We start from the raw sequence: 19927 nt of genomic DNA, 5'->3' as shown, positions 1-19927 counted from the left end.
CTTGGCCCTAGAAATCAAAGTGTCCCCTGCAGGGGTCCTTCCTTATTTTCTAAGATATAGGGGCTCAGAGGTGCAGAAGAAGGGCCAGGTCAAAGCTAGTAGGCTCAGGGATTTTAATGAACCAGGAAGTGCTTCTGTAAGGAAGGGCTGAGGTGTGTGGTTAAGCAGAAACATCATTGGAGTGGGGGCTACATGTGCCATGGTACCCCACTGCTACTGCCTTTGGGTGCTGGGTAGCAGAGAGAACTGATGGCAAACCACAACCTAAAATTCCCCTCCAGAAGACACTAGCAGAGGCCCCAAAGACTGTCTACTGAAAGGAACCCCCAGACCCAGGAGTGTGCCTGAGGTGACTGCAGGGCACACCAGGAGCTCATCCTTGGCCACTGGGTGCAGTACACTTTTTCTCAGCCTCACAGACCACAAGAGTGTCTCCTGTTTGACCACAGTGCTAGGAGAGCAAAATGCCAGAGCCTTTGGCAATGGGGAGCCTTCCATAGAACAGCTCATTTAATCCACACAAAAATCTCCAGAGATCAGAAAGATAGAATCCCAGTTCAATCCCAGTACCACAAGTCCCCCAAGAATTAAGTGGTATGTCCCTGGAAGCCACCAAGTATATCCTGGCATAGTTCTGGGGCCCCCAAGCACCACTAGGGTGGCCTCGCTGGTACCCAGAAGCATAGGGTCTGATCAACACTGCCTCTTTGGCCCCATTGGTAGCACAGAACTACCAATCTGGTTGGCTGATAATTTCCAGGAGTGGCCTCAAGATGTCTCCCCACAAAAAACCCTTCTGATTTGTATTTTCATCACCTGTATGCTAGTAACAAATCATCTAAGCGGGAGTAGGCATCTTAACGACTTTCCAGAATAGTAGAGCAACAGGGCTAGCCAGAACAGCTTGTGAGGGGCCCTGTACCATGCTGTCACTCTGCTGCCCACACTACTAATATTGAGTTAGTGCTTAGTAAACATGAAGCAAGTGTAGGAAGGAGAGATGGACGGACAACAGACGGACAGACGGACGGACGGACGGACGGACGGACGGACGGACGGACGGATGGATGGATGGGTGATGGATGGATGGACAGATGGATAGATTTAGTGGATATATGGAAGCTGGTAGATGGATGGGTAAGGTAGGTAGGTGTGGATGAATGGATGGATAGATGAATAAGTGGGTGAATAGATGATGGATGACTGAATGAATAGATGATGGATAGGTGGATCAATGGATAAAAGGATGGGCAGCTGTATAGATATACAGACTAATTTTACATACTATGTAAGACACCATTCTGGAGAATGTGACTATATTAGCAACTAAATGCAGGAATTAAAGACAAAACAGATATTAATCCATAACACTAAGAAAGGTGCCTGACTAAAACAGACTGGGTACACTTTCGAGCTGTCACCTACTGTAGCTGTGAAGCAAGTACCATGATTCCTGGGTTTACTGTCCTCCATATTTCCAGGTTCACTTGGTGAGGAGTGGCAGGGTCAAGAGTATCTGACACTAGAGCTTCTAAAACATGTAAGAATCAAATCAAGATATAATTCAGGGTCACATGCACAAATTAAATCCCTGGTACCACACAGACACCCCTTTCCAAGCACCACCTGTTATTGCCAAGGATAACATTGGTGGCTCCCAGCACCACTGGACCTGACCACTGAACTGTCAATCCCATTTAGCTAAGTACCACCAAGAAGTCCCTGGATCCCAAGTGCTGCTTAGGAAGTTCCTCTCCTCCCCCAAAAGATTCAGTTCCAATGTCTCTTCATCTATAAGACAGCCTGTGAGGTCTCTGGTGGCCTTCAGAGCCCCTTATTTCTTTCTACTCCAAGAGAACCTTCTATCCTTTCCTATTAAGAGTAAAACAATACGCATTCATTTACAAAATTATATGTAAAAACATACTATAGAATTAGCAAAAACACAGTTCCAAGGAGAAAAATTAAATCAGGAAAAGAAGGTGAATGTGGAAAGGGAGAGTGGGTAGGTGGCAATGGTGAGCTCCAGAGAAATAAAAAAACATACACAAATCCACAGGAGACAGTGAAGGAAGGAAGTCTCTGCTTTTCTGAACATCCTGGGAGGGAGGGGTCTGTACAAAGTTCTGAAGGAAGAAGTATTGTCTGTAGATGAGGGGTAAGAGACTAATAGATTTGGGCTGAATAACCAAGGGAAGAGAAGCCGCAGGACCAGTCCTGGGGTTCACGGAACAGGCATGCCTCTACTCCTAGCAGACATGGACAGCAGGTGTGCAGAGTGTCAATTCCTTGAAAGCCACACAAGGCCAAAGTTTCAAGCAGGGTCTTAAATCAGAATCTGCCCCACCAAGCTGCACCCAGTACCTTGTCCTCATGCCCATAGCCTCTGCCACCTGGCAATCGCATCCAATTCCAAAGTCAAACAGCTCCTCTGGACTTGCATAAAAGGGAGAGCATGGCAGTGCAAAGGATGGATTCAGTCCCCTCACAGCTCCCATATGACTGTCAGAGGCACCCAAGATGACAGAAATGGCCCTCGAGCCAGGAAAGGGAAGTCAAAACGCCAGAGAGCCTTTGGCAATGGGGAGCCTTCCGGCTCTCAGGCTGCAAAAAGAAACCGCCTCTCAGAAAGCAGGTTTGTTTTCTTGGAGAAAATCCCCACGCTGGTTCGCTGCTGGTGCATGAGCATCTCCCCCCGCAAATGCTACAAATAACCCTTCATATTCCCTTCGGCAAGAGGGGGTCCTCTGCCCACCCACAAGTGTGCCCTCCAACACAGGCCTCTCACCCTCGAGAAAAGGGCCCTGGGGGCTCCTACTGGAGAGTGTACTAGGGTGCCCTTTCCAGTCTTCTTCCTGGGGGCTGCTGGGTGTGTGTTGGCCACACATGTGAAAGGTATCTGTGAAGGCTCTACCTTTGTCATCATCTTGCTGGCTTTGGCAATCTACACTTGGGCATCCCACTAGGATAGTCAAGGAGGGCTCATGGTATCACTGAGGAAATGTGGGCACAATGAAGTAATTTTTTGAAAAGTGCAAATGAATAAATGAGCCTGGCCAGATCCAAATGTTTTTAGAATCTCTTAAAATCTCTAGGAGCTAAGAAGATGCTCAAAATGTGGAGTATAAGCTTTACAAGGAGCAGACCATCACACCAGGATTCCTTAGCCACATGCCTTGAGAAAGGATGCCATCTGCCCTGCATAACCATAAATTCCTTCTAACTTCTAATGTTCTATCCAGCTGTTGTTAGACTTCCAGTGACCTCAGGGTAAGATGGATTTTAAGATCAAGAAGTTCCCATCTTCTCAGATGGCGAGCAACTGATTCAAACTTTTTTCCATATCAAGACTATCTCTTAAGCAACTAGTCTTCAAGCAGTGAGCCCTGGAACTTGGATTTGGTAATAGTTACCATAGGAATCAGCACCCCTAGGCCACTCATATCTATTGTGCTGGACAATTCTACTGGCTCTTCCTTGTATGATGTTATTGTCCACTGGCATCCCACAAGCAAAGAGGCTATAAGGACTAATGTATGCACAGTGAATTATTTGTTTGAAAATGTGCAAATAAATGAATAAATCTGTCCAGACCCCAATGTTTTTAGTCTCCCTTAGAACCTTTAAGATTTGAACATGATCCAGGTCAAAGTGTCTCATCTGCCCTCACACAACCCCACAGGAGGGCAGAAACAAATGCACATGTATGGTCACTTTTTTTTCTTTTTACTGCATTTAATTCTATGTTTCAATTTAATTAAGAAAAAAACACAATAGCTTAAAGTGTTGGATCCAGATACACTGTGTTATCCATGAATATTTATCACTCTGAGCTATATAAAATTGAATAATTATTAGCAATTAAGAGGAGGTCAACAGAAGGCTTTCTGGAACTTTCCACTGAAAAGGAGAGAAATAGGAGGCTACAATGGAAAGCCCTTAGAGAGGACTCTGCTGGAAAGGGAAGATCTTAACTAGTAAAGGAGCAATAACCCAGGTTTAGAGTAATCTAAGCTACTGAGGAAAGTTTCAGGTTTGAGAAATGGTTGTACCCATAAATAATGTAGTTTATTGTCATTCTTTTGAGTCTTACCCAATGATGCTCAAGCCTTACTCCTGCCTCTATACTATTCTAAGGGACCACTCTTGGTATTATTTGAGGGAAACTTAGGGGATTACCAGGGACTGAACAGAGATCAGCTGCAGGGAAGGCAAGCACCTTATCTGCTGCACTCACTCTCTGGCCCTGATCCTTCTTTTTAACCAATGATGTTACAATATGGGGTTTTAGCTTCCTACTGTGTCTTGAACCCTCTAAGAACTGAGGGTTGGCTTATCTCATGGCAACCACCTGAGTGCAGCAGGCGGGGATCAGAATGCACTGCCGGAATTCTCACTGTATACATTGCTGCTGCTATAGATAGGGTGACTGCGGGGGGGGGGGGGGGGGGAGGCACTGCTGGATCATTGTGAGTATATCAGTCATTCCCCCCATTGCAGACTGAGAACATGACTCCTTGTGGTCCATGGGATGGCAAAGAGGGAACAAAACTCCCACAGAACCCCAAGTTCAGCCCAGCAGAGATGTTAAGGCAGGCACCATACTTAAAACAAGCAGCCATAATTCCCCTCCCCCAAATGTTTCTATTCAAAATGGAACTTTGTCCCCAAACTCAAAATTTGTCGTAATGACATAAAGTTGTCTGGCCTTTGGCCATCTTCTGTGCCTTTCGACAGTAGTGACCATGTTCACTAACATTGGCAGAGTCCCAGGTTCAAGTTCCTGTAGTACTTGCCTGAGCTCATGTCAGGATCTTTGCAACTCTAAACTCTACTTCTGGAAGTCACAAGCATGAACTAAGTCCAGTCAACCCTAAGGAATTTGGGGGTCACTGCTCTTGAAAAAGATTTTCTATGATGAAAGCTTCATGCTGTTTTCACATATAATTACCCTGAACTCAGGGCAGATATAGGGAGATATATTGAGGTCCTTCCTCTGTTTTGAAATAACACTCATCAAGTATCCAGTGAAGACAGTTATTTCTGGCATCTTCTCACTTTCCCTTTTGAAAACCATGTTCAAGCATGTCTCCCAGTACCAGTTTTGGCACTGGCATAATGTTCCCAGAAAGTAAGAGTGCCAGAGGCTGCAGGTCACAGACTTACATCCTGGCTGTAGGCCTGGGTGGTGGCTGAACAACAGGACAATGGCCAAAAATGGTTGTTCCCACCAGACTTCAATCCCAGAACCAAGAGCAGCCTTCAGAGACCAGGCATTGTTGAATTGTGCACTAAGCAAGATGCAGGTTCAAAGGCATCTTCAAGCAGGCAGCTTCTCAACCCAAATCTCAATATCTTCAACACACTTCTCTGCCAGACATATGCGCCAGGTTCTGAGGCAGACAAAAACAGATGAGATCACCTTAAGAGGAGCAACTCAAATATATTAAAACCACCACGACATACATTTGCATTTGTCTTTCAAGAGTATAATAGCCCTTCTTTATTCTGTTTCTTCTTCAGTACATTTTTAGTGGTTGTTTTTATATTGTTTTCACCTTAAATGGAATCTTCCTAATTCAGTCAGGACTAGGAAACTAAACAATAGCCTCAGGACAGATTTTTCAATAAAGCAATCCTGCCAGGAGAGCTGGGTCAGCTCTGAGAAACTGCAGCACAGCTGTCCACAAACACTCCAGGATCAGGGCCCAGGCAAAGGTCACAGAAGGTACTCTTATCTTATTGCCATGAAGATGTGACTGTCCTGAGAGATATGGGAGCTGCCTTCACCCCAGCCAAAAGTTTGTATCCCTGTTACTGAGTGGCTCAGTGATTTTGGAGTGGCCATTATTTGCAAATGTGATGACATTCAGTCACCAGGAAGAAAACAGCCATGACTACTCATCCAATAGCCACTGTGATGGGAGAGACCCAGGGACAACTGGCAATATGTCCTGGGCCTCATCACACAAATGACGATAGAAGGTAGTCTAGAGCAGAAGGGTCCAGATGGAAACAACATCCAGACATATCACCTGGATAGAGAAAGAATGATACTGAGCTAGAGACCAATATTAGTCATGGCTGGGTTGGCATCAGATACTGAGAAATAAACAAAAATAAACAGAGAAGTTGAGGAAAAAAAGCACAATGTCAGGAGCCTCTGGGGCTTATTTTGAAATAGCTGAACTCTCTCCCTGGTCTTTCTTTCTGGTAATAATAGAAAAAAAGATTCTGACAGCTTCCTGGAACAGAGTGTTCCAGAGCCCAGAGAGGAAAGGAAGCAGGCTGGCCTTGTGTCCTGAGTCGTCCGCAGGAATCAGGGGAGGAAAGCTCTGTAGTGGAAAAAGGGGTGCTCTCGGCATGAAGTTACGCTGGGGTGGAAGTGGGGAAATGGGAGGAAAATAAAAACAAACACATGCCCAGCACACATGGCAAGTGCATTTATTTCATGTAGGTGGGAGTGAGGGAAATGCATCAGCAGTGGGGCACAGGGCCAGCAGTGTCCCTGGGGCCACCAGGTCCATCTCCATATCTCCTTGCTAAAATACACCTGCTTGTTGAATTAACCAGGTCCCTTCAAGTTCCCTGGCCACCCTGAAATTGTTCCTCAAAGGCACTAGGCCATCCTGGCGCTGGACCCCGAAGGCCTGCTTCACACCCCACAGCTCAGCCAGCAAGAGAACAGTGATATAGTCAGACTCTGAGCTCCACTTCTAACTTGTCATGGTTTCAACAGGACACCACCACTACTCTGCAGATTCTGAGATAGGGATGGGAAGAAGCAAACTGGTCCTTGCAATCTCATTCTATGAGTTTCTCAGCCATAAGATTCCATGCACTCTGGACACTTCCCATCTTCAGCTGGCTTTCATTGAGGCAGAACTTGGGAACAGAAGTTAAGCCTCCTTTTCACAGGATATTTCACATTTCCAGCATATTCCCAGCCTGATTCCTTCAGATAAAGGGCTGTCTCTCAGACTGAGGGGGAAAATTGAACCTCAGAACCATGCATTAAAGAGCTTGATCAGGGACATTGGTGTTAGAAATGTTGCACTGGTGAAGGGGGTGTTCCATTTATGACTGGAACCCAACTACAATCATTCTTGTAATAATGTGCTTAAATAAAGATATTATTTAAGGCCAGAGAGATAGCATGGAGGTAAGGCATTTGCCTTTCATGCAGAAGGTCATCAGTTCGAATCCTGGTATCCCATATGGTCCCCCGAGCCTTCCAGGAGTGATTTCTGAGCATAGAGCCAGGAGTAACCCCTGAGTGCTGCCAGGTGTGACCCAAAAACCAAAAAAAAAAAAAAAAAAAGATTCTCCCAGTTCTCGGGCTACAGATCATAGCTCACCTCTACTTTCACCATGTCTGAAACATTGTTGGCACCCAGAAACTCCTTTAGTCTCCCTTGAACATACTGTTCATCTGCTTCCTGCCTTTCCTGTTCTTATATGGTTTTATTGTTTTATTCTCTGGTTTTATTGTTCCCAACAATTAGAGGCAATATCAACTTTTGGGCTTGAAATCTTTTAACTGATAAAAGGTAATAGCCCTCCACAGCAAACATACTGATCTAGTGAAATAATGAATGTCTTTCTATGCACACACACCCTCATCTCAGACACAAGTGAAAGATGCTGAATTTTGATTCAATGCTGTGGGGAGATCATAGCCTATGCAGCAAGATAAGAAAATGAACTAGGGGCTAGAGAGAGTACAGCAGGTAAGGCAGCAGGTTGCACACAGCCAAACCTAAGTTTGATCCCTGGCAGATGTGGGCCCTGAGCACTGCCAAAGATGACTTCTGAGCACAGAGCCAGGAGTTATTCCTTAATTCCATCAAAAGAAAATGAAATATAATATATAAAGAAAAAATCGTAGTGCTTTTCAATATTCAGATAATATGATGGCGAAGAAAATCTAAAAGAATCTAAAAATAATGCTAGCACAAATAATTAGAAAATAAAACTCGTTTCTTTTATAAAATGTTTTATTTTTGATTAATAAATTTTTTTTGGTTTTTCACGCCCATTTGATGCTCAGGGGTTACTCCTGGCTAAGCACTCAAAAATTGCTCCTGGCTTGGGGGGACCATATGGGATGCCGGGGGATCGAACCGCGGTCCTTTCTTGGCTAGCGCTTGCAAGGCAGACACCTTACCTCTAGTGCCACCTCGCCGGCCCCTGATTAATAAATTTTAATTGAGCCACTGAGATACAGTCTCAAAGTTATTCATAATATTCAGTCATAGAATTTCCCAACGCCAATGTATATTTTCTTTGTTCATGTCCACTGTTTCCTTCCCCCATCCCTTCTTGGCAAACATTCTTATTCTCTCTCTCCTCTCTCTCTTTTCTATCTCCTTATGCCCTCTCTTCTTTTTCTCTCTCTTCTCTTTTCCCTTGTGCAATATTGTTACTGACAGGGTATCACTTTACCTCCTTTCAGTACACAGTTCTTGTCCAAAGTGATCATTTAAAACTGTTATTGTCATAGTGGTTACTTCTCTATCCTAATTTCATTCCCTCATCCTCTTCAAGGAAAGGTTTTTACCATAGACCAGTCCTCCTGGAACTTTGTCTCCATTGTTTAAGGATATTATTACCATATACTCTTAGAAAGAAAGAAATTGAATCTAGGTATTAGAGATATTTTACTGGGATAAGAGACTTTCTTTTCACTATTTGATCCCTGGCCACACAATCAACACAATCAACAAAAGAAGGAAGGGAGAGGGAGGGAAAACATTCAATCTAAAGTGTATATGGGAACTCAAAGGGCCAAAGTCAAGACAATAATGAATAAAACTAAATTAAAAATCTTAAATAAAAATTACCAAATAAACTATTCATGTCTATCGTGTATATAGCCCATTCTATATATATCCCTCCTCCTCCCCCTCAGAAATCCTACTATCCCTTCACCCCCCCAATCCCAATCTGATACCCCGCCTTATTAACACTTGTTACTCTCAATCATAATCCATTAGGTATCAAGACTGACCTCCTGCTCCAACAAGCCATCACTCAGCTCCCAAGAGGAGGGACACCCACTCAGCCCCACATCTCGCCCCCACAAAGAAACTACAACCAACACTCCTGCTGACTCATGCTCTGTGGCCCTCCCTCTTATCCTCCCTCCAAATGTGGATACCAGAACCAACTCCAGAAGGACCTCCAGTGCAAGAACTCTACCCAAGCCCTTTCTGCCACAAATCACTTCTCAAACTCAACAAGACCAAGGTGTGTGATGAAAATCTGCTCTGAATTCTACCCCCACAAGAATATCTCAAAAGACAATGGGGAAGCCTATATTTCCTTTATAAGTTTAAGACCTTTATAATACTACCTCTTAACCTGTTCCTTTGATCTGTGCAAAAGCCAAGATTGCTAACTATAGAAGACTGACTGTGCCCACTATGACTGGGCAGAACATATTCTGGGACCAGAACGTATCCTAGGTCCAGAACATATCCTGGACCTAGTCTAGGTTTTGGCCTACGATCTGTAGAACAACCAAGATCTCTAATTCCAGAGGTCTGAGTGAGACAACTGCAACTGAGCAGAACTTCTGGAAACATAATGAAAGATTCTATCCTATGCTTCGTTCTAGGATCGGTGCAAAAACCAAGTCAAACAACTACAAAAGACTGATTAAAACAACAGTGATGGAACAGAACTTCTGGAACTGTAAAGAAAGACTTCATCCTAGGCTTCATCCTATGACATGTGAAAAAACTAAGATCACTAGCTACAGAGACCTGATCTTATCATCCAAGATGGAGCGGAAAACTTCCAGACATCACAAAAGGACCTAGGGGAGAGTAAAAGAGCATGTACAGAGCCTGTAGTTATACCCATAACAGTATACTTCAAGGGCGGAGAAACCCTGTATCTCTTAGGCCAGGGGAATTCCTTTTCTAATCTCCCCAATTTTTACTGTGCCTCTGCAAAAAAATAGCACAAATTAATTTTTTTATATTTTTTGTAATTGTTGTTGCTTGTGTTTATTTTTTTTCTTTGCCTTTTTTTTCCCTGTGCTTTGATTCGTCTTTATTTCAGCACATGGTTAGTGTTTGATTGTTGTCTTTATTGCTGTGGTGCTTTTCAGGTTGTTTTTGTTTTGCTTTTGTTTGGGGGTTGATTATTTTTGAATTATTTTTATGTTTTCCTTCCTTTTTTCCTTTTTTTTTCTTAAACTGATTTTTATAGTCTCTAGAAGGACTCCTTCCACTTTTTTGCTTGTTTGAATTTTTGCCCCCCTTTTTTAATTTTTCTTTTTTATTTCTTACCTTCAAACAGAACCACATAACTTGGACCATCTTGTTTTGCCTCACAAATTGAGGGGGAAATAATGGAGGGCACCAATATCAAACAGTTGTATGAGCATTGAATAGAAATAAACAATTATCATACTTAAAAACCAAATCCAAAGCCAAACACAACAGAATCAATACCCAATCTACAACAAGCTAGACACAGAAGGGACCACTTATACTAGCAGCCTGGGGGGCAAAGAAGGGGCGGTATGGGATGCATGCTGGGAACAGGGGTGGAGGGAGGACAACATTGGTGATGGGAATGCCCCTGATTCAATGTATGAATCTATGTACCTAAAATACTACTGTGAATGATTTGTAATCCATTTGGTCAAAATAAAATTATTAATAAAAATTTTTTAAACAAGAAGTAACCAAACACACACAAAAAGTTACCATATAAAATAAATTATAATGCTGTAATGTATTATTAAGCTTTATTAAGTATTAAGATGGTGTAGAACTGGTGTTAGGACAGAAAAAGTTCCAATAAAACCAAATATAGAATCCACGGACATGTATATCAAGATGAAAGACATCTACAGTTCAATAAAGGGTGTTGGGTCATTGGAGCTCTTCATCTCATTAGATATAAAGAAATAACTCTATAGGTGGGATGAGACTAGAGACTTAAAAGTCTGAAATAGTTTTGTAATGGGGTGGGCCAAGACCCCCCAGGCCCTCCCACAGCAATTCAAAAATTCAACAGCCTCTGCCCATACCCTTCATCTACTCAGCAAAAAAATGACCCAGTTCCTTTACCATACTCCAAAAGAAATAACAATGGCCATAGACTCTTCCCTGGTAGTCTGATCCAAGATGATAACTTCTGAGGCATTCTCAGAATGGGTCAGAATAGATTCCTCTTTCTGCTTGAAGCCACAGCAGCCACTGCCACATCTAATACCTTCATCCAACAGAAGTGGCTCAGTCCCACAACTTAATCTTATCAAACTGCCGAGCCACCAAATTTGTTTCATATCTATAAATCTGGGACCACGTGGCCAACATCTCAAAATTACATAGTAGTGCCCAGTTGTATGAGAGGAAATCTGATGGTAAAGTTACATTGTAATCTGCCATGCTCAGATTTTCTGAGCACAGAAAGCTCAACTAGCACCTACACAGCCCAGTAAATCCTTGGACACTGATTTTAGTAACACTATGGAGAGATAGAACAAATATTTCAAATTAACCCCTGTTGATCTAAGTTTTGATAACTCCATTTGCCTTTGTGGTGTAAAAAACAACATAAAGTAAATGTGGTTGTGCTTGCAAAGTGACAGGGTAGGGTAGTGATGGGAAAATGAGGACACTGGTGGTAGGACTTGTTTTTAAACATTTAATGGCTGAAATAACTGTATTATTAACAACTCGGTAAATCACAGTGTTATAATTTAAAAAATTTATGACTTTACTACATATTTTAAAAATGGATTTCAGGTGGGTCATGAGCCTAACTGTTGAAAGTTAATAAAGTATATTTATTTATAAGAAAAAACCTAGAACATATTCCTGACACAGAATAAGGCAAGAATTTTTATTACCTTCAGAAAATAAACTTAATTAAAATTAAAAGCATGTCTAATAAAAAGTATATTATTAATCAATAAGAAAGAAAACCACAGACTTAAAGAAGATATCTACAATAAAAATATCTGACAAAGGGGCCGGGCGGTGGCGCTCGAGGTAAGGTGCCTGCCTTACCTGCGCTAGCCTAGGAGATGGACCGCGGTTCGATCCCCCGGCGTCCCATATGGTCCCCCAAGCCAGGAGCGACTTCTGAGCGCATAGCCAGGAGTAACCCCTGAGTGTCACCGGGTGTGGCCCAAAAACCAAAAAAAAAAAAAAATATCTGACAAAGACCTTATATGAAAAATATAAAGAGTTCCTCAAATCAATTTCAAGGATAGCCTTATCGAAAACAAACCATCTGAATAGTCATAGCTCTAAGGAGGCTCTTCAAATATCCAGTAAGCATCTAAGCCATCTATCATGAAACTTGAAATGACATGGGGATATACAACCACTAGAATAAGTTAAATGGGAAATATATATGTATGTATGTATGTATGTATGTATGTATGTATGTATGTATGTATGTATAAAAAGAAGCATTCAACCATGACCAAGAACTGACAAGACTTAAGGAACATTTATGCTTGCTTGTTGGCCACAAGATTTCAGATTTATAGATCTAAAACAAATTTGGTGGCTCAGCAGTTTGATAAGGTTAAGTTATGGAGCTGAGCCACTTTTCTTGGATGAGAGTGCTAGGTGTGGCAGTGGCTGCTGTGACTTCATGTAGAAAGGGGAATCAGCTCTGATCCATTCTAAGAATTCCCCAGAGATTGATACTTTGTGAATATTTACTGGTAGTATTAATAAAGTATGTTCTATGGTTGAGACAGTTTATACTTGGGTATATACTCAAGAAAAATCAGTGTATCTATCTGTCAAAACAAACAAAACCTCATGCAAAAGGATGTCCCTGATAGCCAGGTAATGGAAACAGCCCAACTATAGATCAGAGAATGGACAGATAATTATTGGACAGAGCTATTCCTCCATGGCATACTATACAACAGTAAAAATAGCCAAGGAAGGGACTGAAGCGAAAATGCAGCAGGTAGGGAATCTACCTTGCAAGTGTCTGACCTGGGTTCAATCCCCAATACCCCATATGGTTCCCTGAGCATCACCAGGAGTAATCCCTGAGATCAGAGCCAGGAGTAAAACATGAGAAACACCATGTGTACCCCCCAAAACAAAACAAAACAAAACAAAAAAAATGATCATGCTAGACCTTTTTGTGGAAATAGGAATAGAGTGCACAGATATAAAAATAAGTGAAAAGGGCAAGACAACAAACAGAACATACTACACACACAAGTTTTCTATTGTTGTGTGATGAATTACACCCAGTGACTGAAAACACTTGATAAAAATGATTTCTGTGAATCAAGAGTCCAGGAGCAGCTTGGTTCCAACTACGCACCACATTTTAATCAAGGTGTCTTTGATCATGAGCTCCAGATACAGTTGAAAAAAGATTTACTTCCAGGCTCATTCAAAAATGCTTTTGAGCTTAGGGTCTGAGGCTCCCCATTGACTCTGTCCCTGAAAATGACTTGCCATGCAGCCACTGGCTTCATCTAAGCAAGCGATAAGAACCAGAGAGTACAAGAGTAAAACAGAGTAACTTTGGCAACCAAAACTGGAAAATGATCTCTCATTACTTTCCCTCCCCTGTATTGATGAAAAGGTTTCAAGGACTAGTCCTTACCCAAGGGGAGATTACATCAGGTCTGGATCTTGGGATGCAAAAGTTCTGAGATATTGGCTTAGAAACCAGTGATCACTTTATATTATTCCACTTAGGTGAATTTCAAAGACCAACAGAACCTGACAGAAATCAAAATATTGATTATTTCTGGGAGAGAGACTATCGGTGTAAAAAGAGATGAAGGAGTTCCCTGTGAGGCACTAAATGTTCCTCATCTTGAGACTTGTTAGGGTGTGGGAAAAATCAGCACAATTATATGTAAAATTCATGTCACTGAGATGAATGCTTAATATAGTGTGCTTGTCTCATGCGTATATATTCCACATCAATAAAAATTGGGGGGATTTCAAACAGGCCCCAATGTTTTTCTCTTATATCTGAGGCTATAAAGAGATGAACTGGATGTCTAAAGGGAAGAGAGCACATTTGGGGTGGCAGTTGTGGACAGCCTCCTCACCTTTTCTTCATATGAAACTGAACACACACCCTCCCCTACCAGGCTGACTGTCTCCTCTAGCAGATAATGAGAACTCTGCTTGAGCAGAGGACAATCTCTGTTTAATGTGCTCCTATTATACTAAGGTCAGGAACATACTTGGGAAAATCATATTATTTCATAATCATATTATTAGCCTCTTAAGATTTGGTCCAGAAAAGGAATAATATTTCCTCAGCCCCCTTCTTTATAGTTGGGGGGGGTTGGGGAATCACACTCGATGGTACTCAGGGATTACTCTGGACTGTACTCACTAATCATGCCTGGCAGGCTCAGGGGACCATGTGGGATGCTGGGGATAAAACCTGGGTCAGCTGCATGCAAGTGTCCTACCCTCTGTACTGTTGCTCTGGTTCTAGCATCCTTTTCTTATGGTTGCCTGTAAAGAACAATTAACAAGTCAGTTATTTGACTCACACAACTCAAACTGTAGGAAGATGTAGCTAATACATGGGCTATAGATAGTTTTTGCATCAAGTCTTTACTTAAGTTATTAGGGTATATCTGGTCTATTTTTATACCTGTTTGCCAAAGTTACTTTATAAATATCCCTCACTGAATATGAGCATGCTTACCATGAAGTCAGCACTCAGATTCTTGCCTATTTTATAAAGGAAAACATTTACACATAGAAAATATACATACATTATAGCTAGTGAGAGGTTTAACAAGAATTTTAACCCATGTATTTCAACCCATTTCATACCACATCTGTGATCTGAAGGAATTCATTATGATTCCATGCTTATGCACAATCTTCTAGAAAAATAAAACAAGTTTAGATTGTGAATGTATTTAATGCTTTACTAATTAAAATATACACAAACACACACATTATTGCAGTTGAATATAAGAGCAAAGATTCAGGCATTGACGTGTTCCATGAAAAAGCACAACCTGAGTTTTGGAGAGAAGTTAGGGACCCACCCATTCTAGATCCTGGAGATTCCATGGAAGACTTATGAACCCAAGCAATAAACACTTTTGAGAGCTCAGCAAGGGATCACATATGGATATGAGCAACCTTCCTTGGTCCCATCTACTGAACAGATGGGGGCCCATGACAGTCGCACACAGAGGGCTTCAACAGCCAACAGAGCATTATTTATTGCCAACATCCTGCACTTGGCCTATTTTACTACAAAAAAGGTCACTGGATCACATAAACACAACATGAAGTCACGATAGGCAGAAACTATACAAATATTTTAAATGAGCATGCTTGCTACTTCCAGGGGATGAAGGGGAACCTATTTGTATGTTCATCTGTGACTTGTTCATTCATCATTCAACACTTAATAAGGAAAGTCTTGGGATATTGGTCATGGGAATGTTTTCACTGGTGAAGGATCATATATGTGTGTGTGTGTGTGTGTGTGTGTGTGTGTGTGTGTGTGTGTGTGTATAAATAAATAAAAAAAAGAAAAGATAAGACCTCCCAATTCTTACCACAGGCTGTGTTCTTTACACTGACTGTACAGAAAGAGGAGGTACAGTAAATGCACCCCAAATACACCTCAACCCAGGCCCGTTGCCTGGTCTGTATTGTGAATTGGGGGACAAAAAAATAAGTAAAGTCTATACGAGAATATTCTCTAGGCATACAAAATTGGTTCCCCCCCACTCATAAAATAGATCAACCTTATTTTTACTAAAGATCTTCTAAATGATATTGAGCCAAATGAAAGACCTTTTCTATCAGTATTGTCTTTACTCTGAGTTTAGGTCTGGAAGGAGAAAAAGTGGGTCAGAAAAAACTCAGGAAAAGGCAGCAGAGAAATGGAGAGCAGCAGGAAGTTGGGAACAGACAGAGAAGAGTATCCTGGGAATAAAGAAAGAACCATGGCACCCAGGGGAGCACTCAGGCAGGTGGAACCCAGAAATATTTGAGAGTACAGTTTCCCATGTTCTTCACTGTGTCCCTCTCAAGCTGAGTCCTAGCCCTAACAACACACCCATGCAAGTCAGTTCCCATTCTCAATCCATCCTAACCTAAACATCGTTAATTCTCTTCACATGTAGCACAAATTTAACAATTAGTATTTTATGTACCTAAGATGTCTTAGGCATATTTGCACGCACACACACACATAGACACACACAGACACACACACACACACACACACACACACACACACACACACACACCTTTAAATCACCTGAAATCCCAAACTATATCTTATACCCCAATTCTCAATTTTAGTTCCAGTTCCAGTTCTCCATTCCACCTGAGTCACCTATGTAGGTTATTTAATCCTTCTGATTCCAGTAGTTGGTGGAGATTTTGTGAAATAGGCTTGTTCTCCTTAAGATTATTCATTTCCCTTGATACTGAGCAAAAGCAGAGTCTTCTTCTTTTTCATTCCAGCAACCAATATGAGAATCCGTTCAAGATCCAAACAGAAAAGCCCCATGTCTCTGCCATCACATGCTAGTTCGGTGGACTTTCATCCCTCCTGGCACTTTTAATCCCTCCTCCCAATGAGGGTATGATGCCACAATCCAGTCTCTGTGACCCGGGAAAGGTTTCCATGGGGACAAGCAGTGATGTCATAAAGAGGGGATTGTTACAGTGTTGAATGCAACCTGGCACGCCAGGCACCCGCCTTCTTATATAAGAGAAGGGGGTGGAGGGGTGGGAGAGACACCCTGAGGGACTGTCTCAGAAAATGGGAAATCAAATCACCTCTGGGGTGGCAAGAAATGAACAAAGGGAGAGAAAGTTCCAGTGTCTTCCAGGTACTAACAACCTCACTCGATGTCAACAGGAAGTAAGAGACCTCACCAACACAAAATTTCTATTTTGCAAGGAAAAATCAAGGGGACAAATGAGAGGCAGAGGCTCCCAGAGACTCCACCTTCGTGTCTAGGAAGAAAGGACTTCATCCACGAATGCCCAAGTGCAGCAAATATTGATTGAACAAAAATCCACCAATGTTTCCTTCGCTGAGCCTCAGGTCACTATCATGTGTTTGATTATTCTGATACAGGCCATTGTGACTTCCAGCCCTGCCTGCACTTTATAATAACATGAAATTTTAGAAAAAGAACAGCCATAGCCAGTTAATTTCTGGGGGCTTAAGAGGACTCAAAACACCTAAGAAAAATTCCCAAGGAAGATTATATACTAAGGAGCATTCCACGTTGTCTGTCATATCGGGTTCTTTAGAAGCCAGCCCAACCTTGGAAAGCAGTGACTGATGGGGGGGATTTGGCCAAGAATACTAGTTAACCTGCTGGCCAATGCACATACAGGAAGGCCTAGTCACATCGCTGATCAGTTCTCTCCCTGCCATGCCTCATCCTTCTTGGGTTGCCTCTTGGATTGCAGGTTGAAAAGCTGCACCAAAAGCTGTGACTGGCACCAAGTCAAGGTTTCCTGGCCCTGGGAGGCACTTAGAGTGAATGTTGGAAATGGTGCCTGGTTCTTCTTCTTCTCCCTAAGTGGCTACTGTTCTGATGTTCTCTTCTCTCCTGGTGAGTTTGGCCCTAAAATTAGTCAAGTATACAAAGCATGAGACCTTTTACATGCTTAATTGTTATTAACTAACATGAGAAACTAATTTGCTGCCCTCTTCCTAAATATCTGTGTCCATCCGTGGACAGGTCTGACAACTACAAAGCTTTTCCAAGTCAGTCATTTCCATCAGGTCTGTTGCCATATGTGTCCCAGAGTCACCATCCTGAATGATTATATGATCATTTCCATGTTGTTGTTGGGATTTTTGGATGAGGTTGTGGGCAGCACCAAGCCATGCACCAATTATCAGAGAAGAGCTCAAAAGTCTCCCAGTCCATTTCCCAGACCTCTCTGCCATGTCCAAATGAACTCCTGTCTCCCTTGCCTGTGGCTCCTGCCCTCCTACAGAATGTTCCCTACTTAGTCCTCTCCAACTCCAGGGAGAAGACTCAAATCCTCCCTGGACCCTGCCAAGAAGCCTCTTCCTTCTCAGCTGTCCATTTCCTAATCTCCCTGGGTCTCCAGAGGGCAGGACTGAGTCTGCTGGTGTGTGAGTAGTGGGTTACACATGCCCTGCACACCTGTTTGCCAAGGTGGTTAGAACTCAAGTCACCTGAGTTCTGCAAATCTTCACTGCCAAGTTCAAAACTTCTAAAACAAAGGACGATTTCAAATGTTGGTGACTAGTATCTTTCTTTTGAATAAGTGTCTCTTAATGAGATAGAAGAGGAGCAGTGTGGTCAAAGGGGAAAGCCTAAGACTCCAGAGTCTTGACAATAAAAACCTTGACATATCATCCAAACCTTGACAATAAAATACTGAAAAACTTCTCATCCTTTCAGTGATCCAACTGTTCAACCCTAAGAAGGATGAGTGTTCGGCTCTGTCCAGCTCAGAGACTGGAGCTCACCAAAGCTGTGCTGGGCATTTCCACATCCTGAAATATGCACATATTCTCCTACAAGGATGATTCTCCAGGTATTCTGCTGCCTTCCATGGCTGAAGCTGTTCCCTTCAGTCTCCCATAAATATCCCCTTATTCACTGTCCACAAGGCAAGCAGCCACCTTGGGGTGGCTGACAATTACCCAAAGAAGGGCAGGTGTTCAGACAGAATCATGGCCTACTAACACTGCTCTTGAGAAGGCTCTGACGCCCAGAAACTATCTGCCCTTTCTTCCCAAACACCTTGTCTACCTGTGGGCAAGTCTAGGCAATCCCAAAGCTTCTCCCAAGTCTTGTCTAAGCAGAACTAATCCCATTAGGCTGCCAATGCATCTCTGTGTACATGTAAATTCTGTCACTCTCCTCATCTGTGACAAATGTCTGGCATAAAATTACTTTTAGAAATGTGTTAAGGCAGGCAGCAAGCAAATCCAGAGACCCAGGAAAGGTGAGAAGACCAGAGATTGGTGGAGATGTTCTACATTACAGTATATCAGAAAAAATAAATAAATAAAAAGAAAGCAGGGTGGGGAGGAATTGAGATGTTGCTAGGGCAAAAGGAAAAAAAACGACCGGTTCATTCAACAGCAGCATGCATGTGCTGAAAGTCTATGCTAGTTGCTCAGCAACCAAGAAGAAGCTTTTCAAAGAGCAAGGGGCTAATTGGATAAATGAATTAATTAGACACTTCCGGACTCTCTGCCATCAATGACAGCAAGCGTGGTGGCCAATTTTTCACTGGGCAAAGTGTCTCCTTTCCCCAACCTGAGCTTCAGGTCAGCTCATTTCGGGATCTGGGGGTGAGTGAAGAGCCCAGGGTACATGTCAGAGATGCCTCCCTGGGAAGAGATGGGATGGAAACAACTCTACTATGGGTGAGACTCTGATCATAAACAAAGGACCGAGAACTCTCCAACTCAAATATTTGACTTGCATGGCAAAGAAGGCAAGAAAAGGAATCAGTCCCATTATGGCAGATGCAGGTAACTTCACTGCCTGCTTCCTTACACCATCCCTTGAGGTTCTCTTTGTAGCATTTAAAGCAAGTAGGCCCCCAGGAAAGTCTGTAGAAGACAACTATTAGGGAGGTGATTGTTAGGGAGGAAAATAAGATGTTTTATTGGTGGTTGCTTTTTTCCCTTGCTCTGCTTTGCTTCCTCCTGTTGGCCTCCTTTAATTACAGCAGAACCCCACTGTTTGCTCTAATGATGAAGAGGACCTCCACTGTGCAGAGAGTGTGGTGAGAGGGAGGGAGCAGGCAAGAGGCACTGCTAGGGGAGGGGAGGGAGAGAAGAGGAACCTGCAGTGACCAGAACCAAGGGTTACCACCAGTCACAAGATGCTGTGTGCCTCCAAACACAGTGCTCCACCTTGCTGTCTTTGTTCACCCTTCTCTAGCCCCAGCTCAGAGGATAA

General features: G+C 42.7%; 1 protein-coding gene and 1 non-coding gene across 2 annotated transcripts in view; one reads left to right on the top strand and one right to left on the bottom strand.

The window, feature by feature from the left end:
• SORCS3 (sortilin related VPS10 domain containing receptor 3) overlaps positions 1-19927 on the bottom strand; it is a 721132-nt gene that overhangs the window by 674370 nt on the left and 26835 nt on the right. The gene's annotated exons all lie outside the window — the stretch shown is intronic.
• LOC125995576 (small nucleolar RNA SNORA51) lies at positions 15540-15672 on the top strand. The gene has a single exon (XR_007491075.1). It is a non-coding gene; the product is annotated as a small nucleolar RNA SNORA51 (small nucleolar RNA).

This window comes from Suncus etruscus, chromosome 17 (assembly GCF_024139225.1).
Source record: "Suncus etruscus isolate mSunEtr1 chromosome 17, mSunEtr1.pri.cur, whole genome shotgun sequence".
Lineage (NCBI taxonomy): Eukaryota > Metazoa > Chordata > Mammalia > Eulipotyphla > Soricidae > Suncus > Suncus etruscus.
The sequence above is the reverse complement of the archived record's forward strand: the minus strand, read 5'-3'. Positions and strand labels throughout refer to the sequence as shown.